The 20,672-nt window shown below is 30.7% G+C and overlaps 1 protein-coding gene across 1 annotated transcript in view; it reads right to left on the bottom strand.

The window, feature by feature from the left end:
- Window positions 1-20,672, bottom strand: part of LOC112591561 (transcription factor collier-like) — an 84,351-nt gene that overhangs the window by 38,896 nt on the left and 24,783 nt on the right. The gene's annotated exons all lie outside the window — the stretch shown is intronic.

Here is a 20,672-nt window from a genome sequence, read left to right as displayed (position 1 = left end):
AATTTCAATGCACAGTATCCGTATAGATATTATATATACTTTAACGATAAACAATCCAACGTCAAAGACGCGTGAATTCAAATGGTCGTCGTGTGTGATTGTTATCTATAGCTATAATAAATTTATATAAGTTAGAAAAATAAAAATGGAATCACTACATTGATTTATACCAACTACCCAAGTATAATAGATGGAAAAGTCATTTTAAGGATACATTTTTTATTCTTATATATTTTGGTGGTAGCGTTGGTATATTGGTTTTTTGTGGCCAGTTAATTTTTAACATATTTTTTTTTACTCAGTTCGGCAAACGACTTGTCCATGTATCTTTTCTACCATTATCGTTATTGCTGAAATTACTGCGGATTGGCTTGTATGATGCACTAGTATTTATAATTATAGATATTTAAAATTGTAATCATTCAATACAAAATACGAAATTAATCTTACATTAAAAGTGACGGAATTATTTCACGAGTTTGGCTTAAATATACTATGTATAATGTATATATCGGGTTTTAACCTCATTATAAAGATACTTGTCGAATGTCCGAGTATATTAATGTATTATAATATAATATGAAATTTAATATTGTCTATTAGTAAATGTTATATACTTATCGTTATAATATTATTGTACTTGTATTTAATAATGTTAATAAAAATTATTAAATTATATTCATCTAGAGTAATCTATAAGTTTATATTTAAAATTAAGTAAAAGTAAAAGTAATACACAAATTTACACGTCTTAATACGAATATATAAACAATACGATAAAACTCGTATGTTATAACTGATTATAGTTTGGGTTATTATTTTGAAAGTAGTTGTGGTGGAATGAGGGTGCAATTTGATAACTGGGAAGTTCATTTTTTTAAATTTAGGTTCCGATATTGGTCTTTTGTGTTCATCAGTTGTTGTTGTTTTATGTACTTCATTAACAAACCGAAATGGTTATTAGATTTAAAAGTTTATTTTACCCAGAATCGATTCAATACAAATCTATTTTTACGTAAAACTATTTTTATTTGATAAAAAAAAAGATTTGCATCCTTATCAAATTTGTACACGTTTTACACTCTACGAAAAGTTTCTTTCATTAAATAAATAAATAAAATATACTTTGTTCACTGTCAGTATTTATTTATCTCTTTCTTCAATTCCTAATAAACGTTTTAGAAATGAATATTCATAACATTAGGTAGGTAAATATTTATAAATTATGCCACTTAGTTTCCAGTGAAATGTATAATATATATTACTAATCATATATTTTTAACTATATGCCTTTTTAGTTTATTTTATTTTTATTCAAACTTTAATTTTAAGGACATCATGTGTTAAATAATATTTAATATTTTCGAAAATGTAAAAGATAATTATAATGTTTTATAATTAACTGTACAAAAGCATATAGTATAAATGACTTACGAATTTAATTAAAACTGTTTGCTTACTTACCTTTAATATGGCTTTATACTTAATGCGATAGTTTTTGACTTTGGTGATATACATTCAACTTAATTTAATAGATAGTGTGTATTATTATTATCTATTATATTATATGCATGGAAAAATCTGTTGTCTATAAATGTGATTTTTTCGTGTGCATTTTATTGTTCATAAATATTAAAAATACTACTCTTTGGTGATAAAAACGTGTTGTCGGCTATATATAGTGGCATAGAATGGAAAGTGATGTCTGATGTTTATTAAATATTTATTAATTTCTCCGGTATTGCCGTTCACTCATTCCGCGAACCATTGGTCAAGTTTCGAGCCTCATCAATAATTTCCTCTATTCAGCCAACACCGCACCCTACTGCTGTCGTTCTCCCGGCGGCAACAGCAACCCTTCATCCGATAGTTTATCGAAATAACATCTCCGTCTCTCTTTTATCGTCCCTCGACCCCCATACCATATATCTCTATTGTCACTATCCCGTCCTTTAATATACACCACGCGCGCGTCTAACTGCTCCAAACTTTATAGCTTTTTTCTTTGTCACTGTATATATATATATATATATATTTATCAGACCACCACTACCACTTCCACGGCCACCAATCACTACCACCACCGCCGCATTGTGACTGTTATCAACTGGCTTTCCAACCACATGTGTCCGAATATGGAAAAAAAATAGTAATGTTTTTATCAAGCTCACAATGAATTTTGGCATTGAAAAAAAAATATTTATTATAATTATAGGTATATTTATAGGTATATAAGTATATTTTTATAAATTTAAATACTGTAACGGAAAAATTTAGACCGCTGTATTATGACTGTGTTATAGTGTATACATTTTATACGTAAACAAAATGATTTACCAAGTATGCTCACATCTTTTTTTTATTTATTAACAAATATATTAAAATTTTAACTTTTAGATTTTCAAATAGGTACCTATATTTAGTGATTTTATTTTTAAATATTTAGATTTCGTATATCAATTTAAGAGTGTCTTGTGGTGATTATTAAGTTATTTTTTTTTTTCAATGATTATTACCCCCTTTTTATTAAATAGATTGATTTTTGAAAATTTTAATGAATCCAAGTTGAAATTTGAACGAGTAATGCTTTATGTATTAAGTATAATAGGTCTATGTTATTAATACATTTGAAAGATCCTGAGTGTTATAATATTATATTTGAAATTTTGAATATTATAGTAATCGACGTTTTATATTTTGTTAAAATTATTTGAATATATTAAGTACTAAATAAAATATTAAATTTATAATATGATATTGTAATACTATTTTTAAAGATTTTTATACCAAGTAGGTGTATACAGTATACACTTTTAAATATCTCATAAATTATTCATTCAAATTCATATTTAGATAAATCAAGATTTCAAAAAATCATTTGCTCATATTTTACAGTAAAATGATTTGAAAATAATAAGTTTGTATCATCACGGCCTCGAGGGACATTCTTAAATAATTTACAAAATCTAAATATTTGAAAAATAATTCTTTATGAATACTTAAATATATTTAAAAATTTTAAAACCATTTAAAAAAATTCACTGTTAAAAGAAAAAAAAATGGGGGTTGAGTATGTTTGGTGAATTATATGACAACAAATATTACAATATTTTGTATATTTATACTATGGTTGAGAGTATTATATTTTACTTTATCATACATGATACAAGATTTTATTATATACTTGAAAACTTGATTAGAAAATCAACAACGCGACTGTCGAACGAAATGTAATTATCGCGGGTCGGCGATACCATAAAGATATAATATTATTTTGCCTAAAGGCGATGTCGACGATATGTGTTGCCGTCCGGTCAACGACCAAAGTTGTGAAATGTAACAATATAATTAACCGCCAACCGAAACGTCAAGTGGATCTAAATTCTAATACCGAATAAAGCCTAGTGACTTAACGGCCACGGATCCCTCCAAAATCGATTTTGAGTCCAACTATGTGTAATGTGTATATATATTAATAAAAACAGTAATATGACATTAATTAATAATATTATACAGTAAGACATCGTTAGTCCGACAACCTCAATAATTCGATACTTTTTCCTTCTATTTAATTATTATATACGAGAAGTACTATTTATAAATAATTAGTCTTTTAAGCTTACTCGATATCATGATTTGAAAAAAAATTTACTAAAAAGTTACAAATTATTTATTAATTTAAAAAACATACATTATTACCGTTACATTTATAAATTATAAATTAAACACGTATGACATATTACATTATGTACATATATTTTTGCATTAATAATGCGTTATATATTTTCTTAGTCAAATCCTCAGTAATCCGACAACCCATGGTCTCATAAGTCGGAACAGCGAGGTCTTACTTTAATGTCAACACAAATAATGTCGCACGACGAATGTTCACAGCTCAATTTACTATTCTAGTATACAATATGTTTCATTACACATTTATATGTATTATACGCAATGTGCTATTATAATGCACGTGCGTATTTGTAGATATATATAAATAGATACTGTAAACATTGAAAGCTGCAAGGTTTGCGTTCGAAACCCTTATTTCCTTAATAATATGTTTCAATTTGAACGAAGTCTCGTCGATTACTAACATCGCCGCCTGTCTGCGTAGTAATTTCGCGCCTACAATCTGCAGCAGGTCCAGTTTGTTATGGTTGGGAGGGGGTGGTCACGAGGGGATAAGAAACGATTATCAACGCTCGATAAACACTGTATATGGCACACACACGTGTGTGTGTGATGCACTAAATAAATAAAGTTACAACCGTAATTATTTCGAACGATTTTGCAGCCCGTGGAAGACGATGTTAACGAAACTTACAGGATGGAATGAGCAAGACCAAGGCAGCGAAGTCTGCACAGTATAATGGGCACTTTCGATGATAAACTCAATCTTATGATCGCGATCGTAACAGCTTTGTTTCTATATAACCGCGCAATAAACAACTGTGCGTATTATGGCTATGTAATATTATACAATATTTATATACATCATCAGCGTGTGATGTTATGTTTGATTAGATACAACTGTAGGTACTAAAATAAACAACGTTATGCTGTATAAATTAAAATGTAAGATATTGACATGGTGATATTTTAAAAACAAATCGCCAATCGATTTTACGATATAAATGCAACACAAAATTTCAAGTTGTATAGTTATTATCAAATCAAAATAATTTAAAATAATTTAAAATGATTTTATATTGATATTTTTAAAGAGTTTAGTGTAGGCAATTTTCTAATTGAATACATATACGTATTTGACTGAAGTGTAAATAGCGGACCGCTTTTGCACGTGCACGCAAATATCAAAAAAAGCGATTTATGAGTAAATAAATTATTTTGTTTTTTTTTTTTTTTGATTCAAAAGTATTAATATTTTTTAATTATACTACCTCGTTATACGATATAATTTCTGAAAACATAATTGAATTTGTCATGAAATCAATTTTCTCAAATTTTTTAATTATTTTTTTTACATAGTTCAATACTACTGTTTCTAAGTGAACTTCATGATGAGTCCAAATAAGTTTTTAGATATTTTATTCGATTATTAAGTACCTACTATTAGCATAACATAAGTCTGTTTTATTAAAATTGGAAATAAATCTCCTAAGGAAAATTAACCGTCACACTGTATGTTTATACATCGCATAAATCGTACTTTGTATTATTATAAATTATCATTTCATTATTCTAAATTTCTAATAATATAAAATATAAAATATATTATATTCTATCATTCTATTATACGTCATTATCGTCGATCGTATTTTAGAGTTTTGACAAGTCAGATTCGTACGTTCGTATGTAATACAGTCCCATAAATCTATGTAAACGTACCAGTAATTTGTAATAAAACTATTGTGGGTAGGTATGCATAGTGTTCCAAATACGCGATAAAATAAACGAGTAAAATATATTATAATGTTTTAATCAATATGCGTATACGATATCTTTTCATTTGATATTTTAATTATAATTTTTACTTTTTCATTTATTTCCATTTAGATTAGTGTTACGTATTTACATACTTATAGTGCTGCGAAGGGAAATAATTACTTTGGTCGCACAAAAATATAAAATATCACGATTCACGCGGTACCCGTAGTAATTCAGAATGTAATTTTTACATAGGTATATTGTAAATAGCCAAAAAAAGTACAATATATAATATTATGTAGGTATAAATATCATATACAATATGAATGCGATGAGGTGCAGGTCGTGGAGAAGTAACGGTTGTCGGCGGCGGCGGCGGCGGCGTCGGCGGCGCTCGTTATATAATATTATGGTAAAGTCCCATTTTTCCGTCCGTCCGTAATTTAATGATAATATTTTAGGCCAGATGCCTAATTAATTCAATACCGGCAAGAAGATAACAAAAACGGATCCCTCTCTCCGCGTTATAAATATTATTTGGACCCTCGTGTCAGTTCTGTGTTTCGACTGCGCCAAATTTGCATAGGGTAATGAACGGCGTCCACTTTTATTGCCGTATGCGTGCGCACACACGCGCGCGCTACACGCACACTCATGCAAAAAGCAGCGGTACAATGGTAAACTCAAAAAATACAACTCTCACGCTACACAGTAAACACGGTATATTCTGCATGTATACGTGTACTCTCGCATAATAATATATACATATACGCAGTGACTGCAGGTGTATCAGAACTATTGGTATACATAACAATATTATCGTATATTATGTTCGTATATTATATTTATAATATTATGTTTTATACCATGCCGAGAGTATGAAAACCCGTCGGTCACAGTCGTATTCGTCATTGAACACACAATTACTGTATTATATTTTCCACGTCACCAACCTATCCGTTTTCGTTGTGGCGTTTGCGTTTTTGCTGCAGATTTTTTCTCGGTTTATTTCGAATAATAATATGTACCTATTGATAACATTATTGTTTAACGTCAACTGCAATGTTATGCGGCGATTCGCGTACGTCGAGCATCGTCAACACTTTATAGTGGTGTGCACTTTTTTCGATGTTTTCGTATATATCTCGTTTATATAGGTACATATATTTAAATACGTATCGTAATGCATTAAAAAAAAAAAGGAATTATTAGTATTTCGCATTATATTTTACCTATGATGTACACACGACCAGGACTATCCGTAGACCTTATTGTCCAGAGGACGATTTTAAAAAATGTCTTGTTTTAATACATAATATCTTATAAATTATAAAAATAAAAAACACGTTTTTCCGCAAGTACCTATATCTAATATGTATAAATACAGACCGTCCTGGACAAATATATAATATTATATTCAAAACGTTGAAAATAACGTTGATTTTGGGCGGGCCTAATTGTATTTTACTTTGAAATTGTGAATGGGATTAATAACTCTTTATCGTTATTTGGGTACTGCTCTCGAACGCTGCGAAAATTACTTTGAGAATAATTCGAAAAATCTTTTCGAATTACTATCCTATTATCCCGTTAGATTTTAAATGTAAAAAAGGTCTACATTAAGCTTTTAGTCAGAATAAAAAATATAAATCATTGTAAAACAAAAATGAATTTCTCACGATTTACTTAGAATCTAAAAGGTGGGATAAATACGTGTTTTTGTACCCCATTTAACACGCATACAACCCTTAGACTATAAATTCGCGACAATAACGAGTATTTATACTTTAAAAAAAAATGTCAACCATATTGGTGCATCGTAATTTTATGTTGTACTTCTTAGTTATTCCCTATATCTATATACTATATACTAGTGTGGTTCTCAATCTTTTCATGCTCACGGCGCATTTCTTATAACTACACAGTTTGACGGAATATTATAGTAATAAAATAATAAGAAGCAAACAAAAAAGGCATTTTTATTTTAATTAATATTTTTCATAGTTAATATATTATTATATAATTAAAAATTAATACCTAATAACACTATACGCATGTACTGCGGTCGCGGCACACCTACAGCCATTTTGCGGCACAATTAGGTACCGCGGAATATCGGCCGGTTGAAAAACACTGCTATATACGAAAATCACACAAATATATCGCATTTTGACAACAAACGAAAAGTAAAAAAAGGGTATCTTTCATCAAACATCGGAAAAAACGTGTTTATATAAACAATATATTATTTATCTAATACAATAAATCTATCACACGAAGGTAGACACTAAATTGAAGAACGGTATGTTTTTCATATGTAAAATATATCATGATAATATGTGAATAATTAAAGCTCTGGAAATTTATTTGAATTTTAAATCGAATCTGAATTGTTCACTTATTCTATATTTAAAAAAAATATAATACGGTTATACTTAGGTAATATTTAATAGGTATATCGTTATATTTTACGTGGTTTAACAAGAGCAAATAAGTATGAGTGTTTTATTTAAGTTTTTATCTAATTAGATACCCTCGATGACAAATTAAATATTTTTTATTTATTATTATGTACATATATAAAGGTATACTATGGAAATTGAATCTGTAAAATTTTAATAACCAATTGACCTATATAATACCGTCTATTTTTATCCCTTTTAGATTTTTTTTTTTTAATATAGAATAAAGATATTATGTAACACAGTAAATAACTAAAATTATATATTTAATTAGTAGGTATATATTTTTGTATAAAATACAAATAATAATGGAATCACGGGCTTACATGAAAATATTGCATTTCTGTAAATAATTTTTTTATTCTCTATAAACAAAATTTTTGGAACTTCATTTAAGTAGACAGTTTGATTTTTGTGTCTCAGAATATTTATAATTTTTACGCAGAGCGATCATTTTAAAAAATGAATTAATATTAACACTTCTGTATAATTTAATTTGATTCTTATGTTTCTAGATACTTTTTTTCTGAAATTAAGATTCATCGAAATGTATGATGACTTTTACAAATAACGTTGTCAAACATTTTTATTTAATTATTCCCAACCTTAACAATTTTCAGATGCGAACTGATAATAGATTATTAAATTGACGCGCAAAACAATATTACCAAAAATTTAAAAAATAAAAGTTGATATCTTGAAAATAACAGTATGCAATATCACTTATCACGAAACGGGTTGATTGACCTCCTAAATTATATTTACGTAAATTATGCCGAGTGAAATTTATAAGGAAATTTTTTATCATTAACGATTATTATTATTATCGAAGGCTACATTCGTGTACGCCCGCGTTAATTTTTAATCCAAATTTTTGCTTACAAATATATAATAAAGAGTGTAAATGCAATATAAATATATATAATTATTAAACGAGTATTTCATAAAAATTAATAAGTACATTCTGTATTATAATTTACAATAATCCTAAATAAAATGTATTATCTATTATATGAACGCGTAATATTTAGTAATGATTAAATTTTGTGTACTTATATTTTATTAAAATCTCAAAGGGTTCTGTTAATTTCTAATCTATATGCTTTCGTAAATATTGATTTAACTAAGAAAATATTATGTCGAAAATAATTAATGTATCGCTTTTGTGCGTATCGGATTTGAAGGGTGCACTAATCAGTAACCATTTTACAGACATGTACATTGTTTGAGTGAGTGTGTGTGTGTAAATGTGTTTAGGGATAAAATAGACCATAATGTTAAAAAAAAAAAATGGTTAATAGTAATATAATATACATGTAATGCAGGCGCACCCGTCCCAAATGGAATTCTACTCGTCTGATCCTGATTAGTCGTCACCGGCGGATTAGTCGGACTAATTCCGGTAATAAACATGGTTATGGTAACGGTCGGTAATTTAATTCAGACCAATATTCATATTAGATCACAAATTATTATTATTTTGTGCATTCGTCATCGTGGTATCTTCACTCACGCACACACATACACGACTTATAAAATATTTATACATATATAAGTACACATATAGTGCTGGCCGCTGGGTGTTCCGTGACATTTGCTCGAGGGCCGATTATGCCGGGCACTTACGCATCTCGTTTTACACGCGTAAAGCAATTATTCCGCTAGCCCCACGGCCGCGTCGTTTATTCTAACCTTATATTATTATATAACGAATGGCAAGGGGATGGGGCTAAAAAGTGAGCTACTGCTCACGCACAAGTGTGGCGGCGGCGGCAGCAGTACACAACAGATGGGACTTCCACTGCGATGCTTTCACCCCACACACACACATCACCCACACAAACACATACACTACGTATGTCGTATATATGAATATATATACGCGTTGTCGGGCGGTGGCCAAAAGGGCGATGGATGAGGGAAGATAGGGAAAAAAAGAACCAAAATAAACCCCCCAGCGTTCTCCTTCATTGTCTGCCGTTGTTGTAATGACCAGCGCCGAGAAAATAAAGGGGAATTAATAGAGCTCGCGTAATAACATAAGCCGTTGACCCCTTCGGGCACATTATTATTTAGACAGGAATCTGATGGTTCGAACGAAGATCTTTGCTATTTATACATTATAGTGTATCTCTACTCACTTGTGTGTATGCGAAGTATGGTGGATGCGAATATGGAATAAGCGTACGGCGGTGGCGTCATTGAATCGACCAAATCAAAACGTTAAAACTAAAAACGTATACGTACGAGAGAACCGCGACTGATGTTGGCGCAAAACAATACACTACTTCTAACATAATGTTATAAGTTATAACAGAATCTAATACCGCAACTGAAGTATTTATGTCATTCCGTTACGATCCATCCAAACCGAACCAAGCGTGGTATGAGCGCGATGTTTAGTTGTTGCACTATTATTACTGTATCAGAATGATTTCGTGCACTATATGGTCTGTACGTATATGGATAACTATGATATATTTGAATTAAAACGTCAACAAATTCGATGATACGATAAAAAGCAAAATACAAATAATCTAGGCGACTTTCTACGCAACTGTTAATTTAAACTACATTGTAAATTATAATTTTTAATCATACTGCAACAGGGTATATAAGTTGGAATGTATACTATTTTGATATTATTATGAATTATGATATTATAGTTATATCAAAAATATGTGAGAAAATAAAAATGTTCATACATAACTTAGGAACGTCTGTAACAAATTTACTTATTAGATGTAAAAAATCTGAGGATTTGAAAGCTAGTTCTTTGAATATTACCTGTATCCTATGCATATAAACGTAATATTATTAACGTTATTACAATGTTTGTTATAGAAATATTATAGCCACCCAACTATTAAGACTAGCAAAATTATTATCATATTCTACTAATATTCTATACTAACTTTATCAGTTTTGTTCGTTTAGCGTTTGTGTGTTAAGTGCTTTTCGCGACTTTTATACTATAGTAATAGGGAAGGGTTTTCGAACTTGTCAAACTTTCGTACACCTCAAACTTTAAAAATCGAAAATATTATTGTAAATTAATATTTTATATCAAATATTTCAAACTTGAAAATTTCAATAAAATTTAAGTTTAATATCAATAAATTAAATTAAATTTGAATTCTAGTTAGATCCATTTATATTATAAAATAATATATCTACGTATAGCATTTGTAATAACCATGATTTGAAATCCACACGCTTAAAACAATACCGCAACATTATAATATTGAATTCGTATCATCTCAAAAAAAGTATATATATGCAACGACGTCGGCGAAGTTTGGTTCGAGGGGTAGGCGTGGTAGGAGATAAATAATGTGCACGCAATACAAATTTATTATACAGCTATTATTATATAATAGTATGTGGATACTGCAGTTTTCGCGGTTCAGTGATTAGGCGGTGCACCGAGAACAACAAAACAATACTTAATTGCACGCGTGTGCGACAGATGCACAGTTGCCGTCACCGATATAATATAGGCGGGCGAGTCGCATACGATTTTGTACTCACCGGTGCGTGCCGACATTACATCGCACGCGACGAATACGGCGGCGACAACAGTAATTTTCGGGGGAGGTGTAAAACCCAGCCAAAGAACAGCTGTCGTGATGTGGGAGGCAAAACTGCGTTTCTCGCATGATATTTGATTAGAAGTCGGACGACGTCGCGTCGCATTACAAACAGCGTCCAACGCGTACTGTACCATATACATAATACAAACATATACATATGTATAGACAAGTGAATCAACTTATCTCGCCCCCTCCCCTTGTCGCGTATATATATATATATGTATATTTACACCAACGGCGGCACCAGTCGGTTGTACACACTACACACTTGACAACGCTTGGGGCCTACACACGCACACACACACATACACAAATGGCACATAATATTATATATACACGCCCGGAACAATGTCAACAATTTGCGTGACCCCTTTCCGGACCGGTCCGGACGCGACTATCGAAAACGGGTAAATTATACGACCGCGAGTGAGGGTCGTTTGCGGCACCAATGCAGCAGCAGTGACAGCATTCGTTGTAGTAGCAGTTTTCATTATATACACTTGTGAGCGTGTGTGCATGCATTCGGACCATATGCGTCGTGGTCGCACCCGCACCACCGTATTATTATTATTGTTAAAATATTGTGTATACACAACCTAATAATATAATATCACATATGACGCATTTTGCGTACATTTTTTTCTCGTTTTAAAATCAGTCTTAGCACTGCTTCCTGAAGTTTGACCCGAAATACGCGTGTACTACTTCATTTTAAAATTTTAAGGTGGCCAATTTTAGACGAGACTGAATGTGTTCTCATGAACTTAACGCATTCATATTATATTTCATTTGACAATGAAAATAAATCACGTCTTGTTGATAAACGAACACCGTCATTACTCTTCGTCGATTATTATTATTAGTTAGGTCTAGACTCGAGAGCCCATAACTATATATATATTTATACGCAATAACGATACACACGTGATAATATGTTTAGATGCGCACGAGAAGAGTGTGTAATGAAGACCGAGCCACACACTGCACGTCGGCAATAATTTGGAACAATCGAAATGGCCATAAATTCAGTTTGTCAACTAGTCATGAGTATTACGAGTGTTAATTAAAAGACTGCGTAGGGTCGTTATCATTATCATTTTTTTTAAATTTCAAACATTCTTTATGCCATAGGGTTGATGAACGGATGATAGTGGTAGTACACAAATAATTATCCGACGACGAATTCTCGCCCAAAAATGATCAAAAACACGTTTCGGGTAAAGTTGAGTAAAGACAAAAAAGCTTTTTTATATTAAAATAAATAACATGATGTGCCAATGTATCATCGACACGAAATACGATATTTTAACTCGTAAACGAGCCCACATGTGTGAGAACTCTTCTGCGAGTTAATGCGTTGTAGTAAAATATTATTATGTAGTCCGTACCTACCCAAACTGTACCGAAGCAGCGACAATTCGATAAATTATGCAAGTCGAGCGAATTCGGTAAAATTTAAAAGCGCGTTTTTGATACAATACGTCATTATGTACCGGGCATCCCGCCCAACGTACTTACACACGGATACAATATATGTTTATATTTTTTTTTTTTGGCGATTATTTATTGATGATGTCAGACCGCCAACGCTGCCGGTCGCACTACCGAGTCTTGGTGGCAGCTGTCATCGTAATTCCATTAATCATCCGCACAAACGAGATACGTCCGATGCTGCCGACGAAACGAATAATACATGTAAATAGAAAAATAATACCCCCACGTTGCATATACATACGCACGTCCGCAAAAGGGTCGACCGTAATGCGCGAGTTACGTCATCGGGTTTCAGGACTCAGGTGGTCAGTTCTATATTCGCGGCGGTGGCGACAGAGCTGAGGCGACTCATTTCGTCACGAGCTTTCGGATACAAAATCGGTATAATAATATCGTTATGACCGCGTCTATATTATACATAAGGGCGTTATTGTTTGTCCCCCAGCCAATAACTCATATCTTTCAAATTGTTTTTTTTAGCGATTTTATGCGATTTGGGAAAATTATCACTCTGCACTGTTATCGAGCCACGATACATTTTTACAATATTTTGGTAGCCGGTTGATACTGTTTGGTATTTACCTCGACTTAAAAAAAAATAGAGAATGTTTGTTTAAATCTCTTTCTGCATTTCAATTATTGTGATAACATGATTATGCGCATGAGTATAATCTATAATCTGTTATTCTATTATATAAATTATAAAAAATATAAAATAATTATCAAAAGTTTTTTTTTCAATTTTATGAAAGTTATTAATAATAATTATAAATAACTAAAAATAAAAATAAACAAATAGGTACTAATAAAATTTTTTTGAGTATCTAAATATTATAAGAAAATTTTCTGAAAAAATATAGATAATATTATTGTCCATATTTATTAAAAGACTAATGTTATTCTAATTTTAACGATGTACCTAATCACAAGAAAATTGGAGTTTTGAATGAGAACATAGTTTTCTTATTCAGACCATCTGTGATTTAGAATCCTCTGATTTTGAATAGTATCTATTAAACTTTTTATTCATAATAATTAATATTATCTTAATTATTTTGGTTGTCTGTTCCAATCATTTATCATATGTATGTATATTTATTTGCCTTTGTCAGTTAAATAACCTTTTTTTATGATTAAGATTTCAACTTTTTAAATAAATATCCATAATGAGGCTTTATCAAAATAGTGAATAAATAATAATAACTGACAAATCAATATTATAGAAACATGCGTGTGTTATATTAAATACATGGTATACCTCCTACAAATACTGTCATTATAGTTATTCTGTTGATAATAAGGTTGTTAAATACAGACTATCACCAAAAATAATGATTAACGATTCCACTAAAGTGTAGGTACTTGCACGTTTTTTTACAAAATTGCGTGAGTTCGTAATGAATTATAAATATTTGTACTTGGATGTTAACAAATATTTATTCAAAATTAAATGAATAATTATTTTTAAAAAACAGCGACAACTATAAATTATATATTTAATATAATTATTAAATTTACAAACCCACGCACAAAAATGCGATTGCATAATATCGGGTAGTGCTGTAATGGATAAATAATATAAACATTTTCATTCGGTATCGATTTCGCGTGTGGCAGAATATTAAAAATTAATTTAATAACAATATACGAATGTATTTGAAGCAGAATATAACATAGAAACATGGTAGAAATTGACCACTCAGCACTCGTGTTACTTCGCTTACCTCGGCGAACAGCGTTAACCGACGTTGTATCATTAGTTAAAACTTACTATAAATAAATTAATAAAATAAAAATAGATATTGCCACATTTATTCACATTCAGTGAACTGGAATATTGGCGCTAATATGATAGAATTATCATTATAATATAAATATGTAATATTTTATGCTAAAACAGCCGGGGCTGTTCGACGTTAATTGGGAAAAGTAATAATAAAAACGGATGTTCTCTAAAGTAAAGGTAAACCTATATAAACAAAAAGATAATAACAATTCTGCACGATTAATACACGACTTTCTTATTTTCTTAATTGTCAACACAAGTATCAGACATTGGCGAAACTAGCTAATACCTACGTCCTACGCAAGTACCTGATAGTCAATAAAAAAATTATACAAAGTGTATAAAATGTTTTGTAGGAATTATTCAGCCGAGGATATATAACCCGGAAGTGTATACCTTAGTATATATATATATTTGTAGGCATGCGCTTCCGGAGTGGGTTCTGGAATAATTTCCGTATTCACCTAGCAATAATAATAATAATAATAGTAATAGTAATAACAATAATAATTAATAATCGCCTCGTGTACACCACACGTGTTTGCTACCTTTCGACGACGGTTTCAATAACAGGCGATCGAGTTTAACCCGGCGCTGTGTGCTTACCTCATAATAATATTATGTTTATAGGCGGTAATATAGTATATTATCTATACATAATATAACATTATAATTTAGACGATACAAGTGGCGTTATTCGCGCGGCGCTGTCGATAATTCACCCGTGCCACCGTGCCTGTGACCCGATCGAACGTACGTATATGCGCGATGGTGATAATAATGATAATAATAATAATATTGTTACAATAATTATTATTGTCGGTCGAATAAAACGTAGCGATAAAAAAATAAATGACCGTCTGAATTAACCGACGGGCGATACACACGCATTGGTAGATAAAAATATATTATACTCCAAAACTCGCACGGTTTGATATATTATGTGTACATATCGATCCGGCTTGGACATTTATAATTGTATGAACGCATATTATATGCCGCCGTCCTCACGAAACGAGTCCGTTTTAATAATATTACGCGCACAGAGCAAATCATATAATAATATATGTATGTAAATGCACACGATAAGAATCGCAGAAGTAAATTCAGTGACATGATACCTGCAGGTTACATCCTGTAACACTAATTATTGACTGTATGCGTTTGCTAGGACTCATAACATCAATAAAATGTCTATACTGGGGTATGCATCATCTAAAAAAGTTCGTCTCGACCAAACTGGTGAGTTACAGTAATAATGAAAATAAACTGCAGAACCGTTGTAATGATTAAAAAACCGACTATAGTTAATACTGTATCATGTATATATTAAATGAAGTATTTTTTTTTTGTTTTGCAGACTGAAAGTTTTAGCAAGTATACGAATTTTATTAATTGTTTCATGTGGACTTTTTCGTGTAGTTTCTGATTGTGTCTTGCGATGGTTAATCATGTTATGATGTCGTATTTTTGGCTGAATGAGATTTTAATATTTTATGAGTAATTAACGTATTTATATATATCACTATATATTGCAACGATTATGTTTTTAAACGAGCGCGTTGTTCGAAAAATACAAACGTTTCGTCGTGACTTCATAATAACATAATGCAATGGATAATATGCAGGTATACCTAAATTGATGTGACGTAGACTGTGATGTAGAGAAACATTAGAGCAAATACAATTTAGACAGTATGAGAATATTGTCTAAGAAATACGATAACAACTTCTAAAAAAAGTCCATAATAATTTCTACTTTTCCATTGATGGTAATCGCATGAATATTATACATTATTCTACACATACATGAACTATATATTTATATTATATAAATGGCACCTACCAATAAATGCGATAACAAATTCCCATGCTAACGAGTATTCACATTTATAGAAGGACAGTGTCAAGAGGGCTCGTTGCATCTAAGTGCGCAACGGGACAACCTTCGTCATTGCACATTATAATAAATATGATATATAATATATATAGGTAATATCAAATATATGGGTGTATATAGCAAATAAACATATTATGGAATCTCGTTATATATGCGCGCAAAACTCCCCACTCATCGGCGTCACCGCCACTCTTTTCGTCCTGTATAATATGTTTAGTTTCCCTTTATCATATATTCATGTATATAAATGTATGTGTTATGTTTTACGCATTTCTTTCAAACTGTCTTCTCGGGACTCGGGAGACGAATAATTCCTCGTACCTATCCTGTTCCCGAATCCCTTACGTGTACTCAACCATCACCAGAATAAACTGTGCTATACTTCTCTTATTTTATTTAGTGTCTTTATTTTTCGACGAACATGCGTTGAATGCACTACCATCGTATGTGTTATAATAATAATATATAGCGTATAGGAGTTTTCCGATGATTTATATAATACTCGTATTTACATACTTATACATTGGTGTACGGGAATATAACTCTTGCTACACAACCTGTAACGTTGCTCGTTGGGCGTCGATAAGATGTGTAATCGCAATCATATTTTTTGTATATCGTTGTTGTAGGACTGGGAAACTCGTCGAAATAAAAAACAGAAATCACTCATCGGATTACGTAATAATTGACACAATATGAACGCAATAATTCAAATAATAATATAATATGTATATACTATACAGACGATTTAGGTTTTAGATTATAAAATTCAAGTATTGATATTTAATGAAGCGTGAATTATTGTTAATACTGCGCAGAAGTTCAATTTAAATGTAAAATTATTGAGATATGAAATTTAATAATACATTATTTAATTGTAAGCATGATGTTACTGTGCAGCGTTTAACGTCATACTAAAAACGACGTTTTAATGTTTGAGTATGACAAAATGACGTCTGAGACAACATGTTTACTATTTTATTATACTATAATCGCACCAATACATAATTGCAGGCGTATAAATGACTCAAGGGGCACACTGTTAGTGCCGGAAGTAATCATTAGGTCGATCATTTTTATGTCGTATTTCAAAAATTTCGGACGCATTCTATAGGTATTAACATATGGATATTTATTATAGACTTATGTATATTTGAATAATTTGAATAAGATAAGACAAACGTAAAACACGCCATTAAATTTTCTACTATAGTATATACACGGTTAGGTATCACACAAGACAATTTAACGTCATGTATTATAATATGGTCATAGGCCCACGCGTGGACCGTGGTATACCATTATACACATCACACATAACAAGAATTTTCATCAGTGTATTAAACAGAAAAGAATATTTATTATATACGTAAGATATAAATGTGGTGGTAAATAGGGAAAAAAAATCTCCAACGGAATAAGATAAATTAATGGTGTAGGAGAGAAAAAAAGATGAAGGTTCGACGATGCCGACGACGACGACGACAAAATGGCATCCCATGGGAGATGGTGTACGCGCACAGGGGAGATGCGTAATAAGACACATGGGGTTTGTTTTCTTTGTCGATCGGGGTGGGGAGGGTGCGTGCTATTTTTATCTCTTTCAGGCCATATTTTTTCCGCCTACCCCGCACTGCGCGTTATAGGACGTGAACATAAAAATCTTTAGGAGCAGACGGTTTTTCTTTTATATACATTCGACGGTTATAATACCGACAAACCGCCACTACCGTCGTCTCGACGCTACCGCTGCAGCGCTTCAGTGCAGTGATTAGGAGGGTGTGCGACTGGTGGAAGTGGTCGGTCGGAACGATGTAGTATTATAGTATACGTTATATAGTATATATTATATAGCATCATCCTATTCGGATCTTCCTTTGCCGCCGTTAGGAAAGAAACGGAGAAATGAATGACAAAAATAAAAAACCCAAAGAAAAAATACAGCCCATGATGATGATAATAATAATAATAATAATAACCTACGCTGAATACGCGTATCTGCTGTTATTAAACGTTTCGCACTGGAATATCTCTGCCGTTTTACATCGCCGTGCTATAAATTACATACAAATATAATACGAGACGTGTACAGTCGGTTTTCTCATTATTTTCATACTTTGTCTGACATTGGAAAAAAAGTAACTAAATAGATAATATTACAAATAGAAATGGAAATATTTTTAGTTAATACTTTTTAATTTTGTTATCTATAAGTATATATTTATATGTTATTGTGATCATGGCCAAAAATTTTGGGTATACAATGAAGTTATCATCAAAGCTAGATAAAACATAAGTTTTTCAAATTTGAATCTTATTTTAATTTATTTTTAACTTTTAAACTTTTTCAAACCTACAAAATTGTTACTTTAACAAATTTAAAAATATAATAGTAATAAACAGTGTTTATAGTTTATACTTAATAAGAAAAAAAATTTCTGCATAACTAGGCATTTCAAACTTAAAGTTTTTCACTGTTTGAATTTTTTAAAGTTCAAAGTATATTCGAAAGTTTGAGGAATTTGAAAATCCGTCCCTAAATACATAAATAAATATACATGCTACGTATTATATAGTGTTGTATTTCAGATATTATATAATATATAAGTAGAAAAATAAAATGCATTCCGGCAAATTGTTAATATTATGATAATTTATAATTTTAGTGAGTTTTATTATGGCTATTACGTGTATATATTTATCAAAAATTGTTATAATATTATGGTTCACTCATTGAGTAATCGATTTCATTTAAAAAGGTATACTCTTATATGCATAAAAAAATATATTTACTAATACTCTATAACACTAAGAAATCCTACTTTCTATGAAAAAGCACGAAAGAAATTTGGCAAATACTAACGACGAAAGATATATTAGGATATTTTATGAATTTAGTATTTGTAGGTAATAAAATATTTTATATGTAGTATATGATTAGTACTGTAAAATTTTAAATAGTGCGGAAAATGAAGCACACGTAAAATTTTTAAATTTTCTAAACACTACGCATACATGTGTCTATTATTTCATTAAAATCTCGAAAGCACATCATCTAATATATACAATACTCGAGATTTTCTTTTTTTACTACCTGTTATAATAATTGGTGACGTATTGACATGTATAATATTATATACACGTGTTCCACAGGCAAATATTAAAAATATGAATGGCGATAATTTGGTTCGGTTAATTTGACGAGTAGTAGAGGAGTTTTTCTGTGAAAGGCTCAAATAGGGTCAACCGGGTAAATATAAATGGTGAAAATGTTTATTGTATATTATATTTACGAGTATACGTAGTAAGCATTCGCAGTAGCAACACTCGGACCTAGTAAAAATGTGAATAGTCGTTGCATGACGTATACCTCCACTACAAACGATTTATTTCTATTTTTTTTACTCACTCTTACATTTTCTCTTCATAATATACCAATATTATGAATACTATTTTCTTTCATTTATTATCTTGCTAACATACACATCGTACTTTTTTTTTCTTCCCTACCACCACTGAGACGTGCCAACCAAGTTTATAGTATTATAACGATTCAATTAATAACATTATAAATTCTTGATGATGTCATCAATAAAGTAGATTTATTTATTATATGATGAATATAAACCTACCCAGTGGATTAATAAATTTACTGATATGTTTTTCATACTACATAGTACATCTATGCCCTATGGTCGTGTAAACATTATGTACTAGGGAAATTATATTTATTCACATGTAAGTAGGAAAAATGTTTGAATTTTTATGTTAAAATATTTACTAGACTAACCTATAATAGTTTCTGATAAAAAAAAAAAAAAATCGCATTATACGTTTTGAACAATATTGTTATTTTGGGGTATTTCACAAATGATTTGACTATTTTTTACGTTGATTACAATAATATTTAGTTAGTAACATTCAGCTATAACCCTTAAAGTTTAAACTACATTGAGTAGCACATTATAACGTTTTTATTTAAGGTACTTAATTTTTGATTATTTTGATTACGAGCACATTTTAATCTCGATAATGAATAGTATCGT

This window comes from Melanaphis sacchari, unplaced genomic scaffold (assembly GCF_002803265.2).
Source record: "Melanaphis sacchari strain LSU unplaced genomic scaffold, SCAv2.0 Contig13_pilon_pilon, whole genome shotgun sequence".
Classification (NCBI taxonomy): domain Eukaryota; kingdom Metazoa; phylum Arthropoda; class Insecta; order Hemiptera; family Aphididae; genus Melanaphis; species Melanaphis sacchari.
Note: the sequence above shows the minus strand (reverse complement) of the source record. Positions and strands in the feature narration are given on the sequence as shown.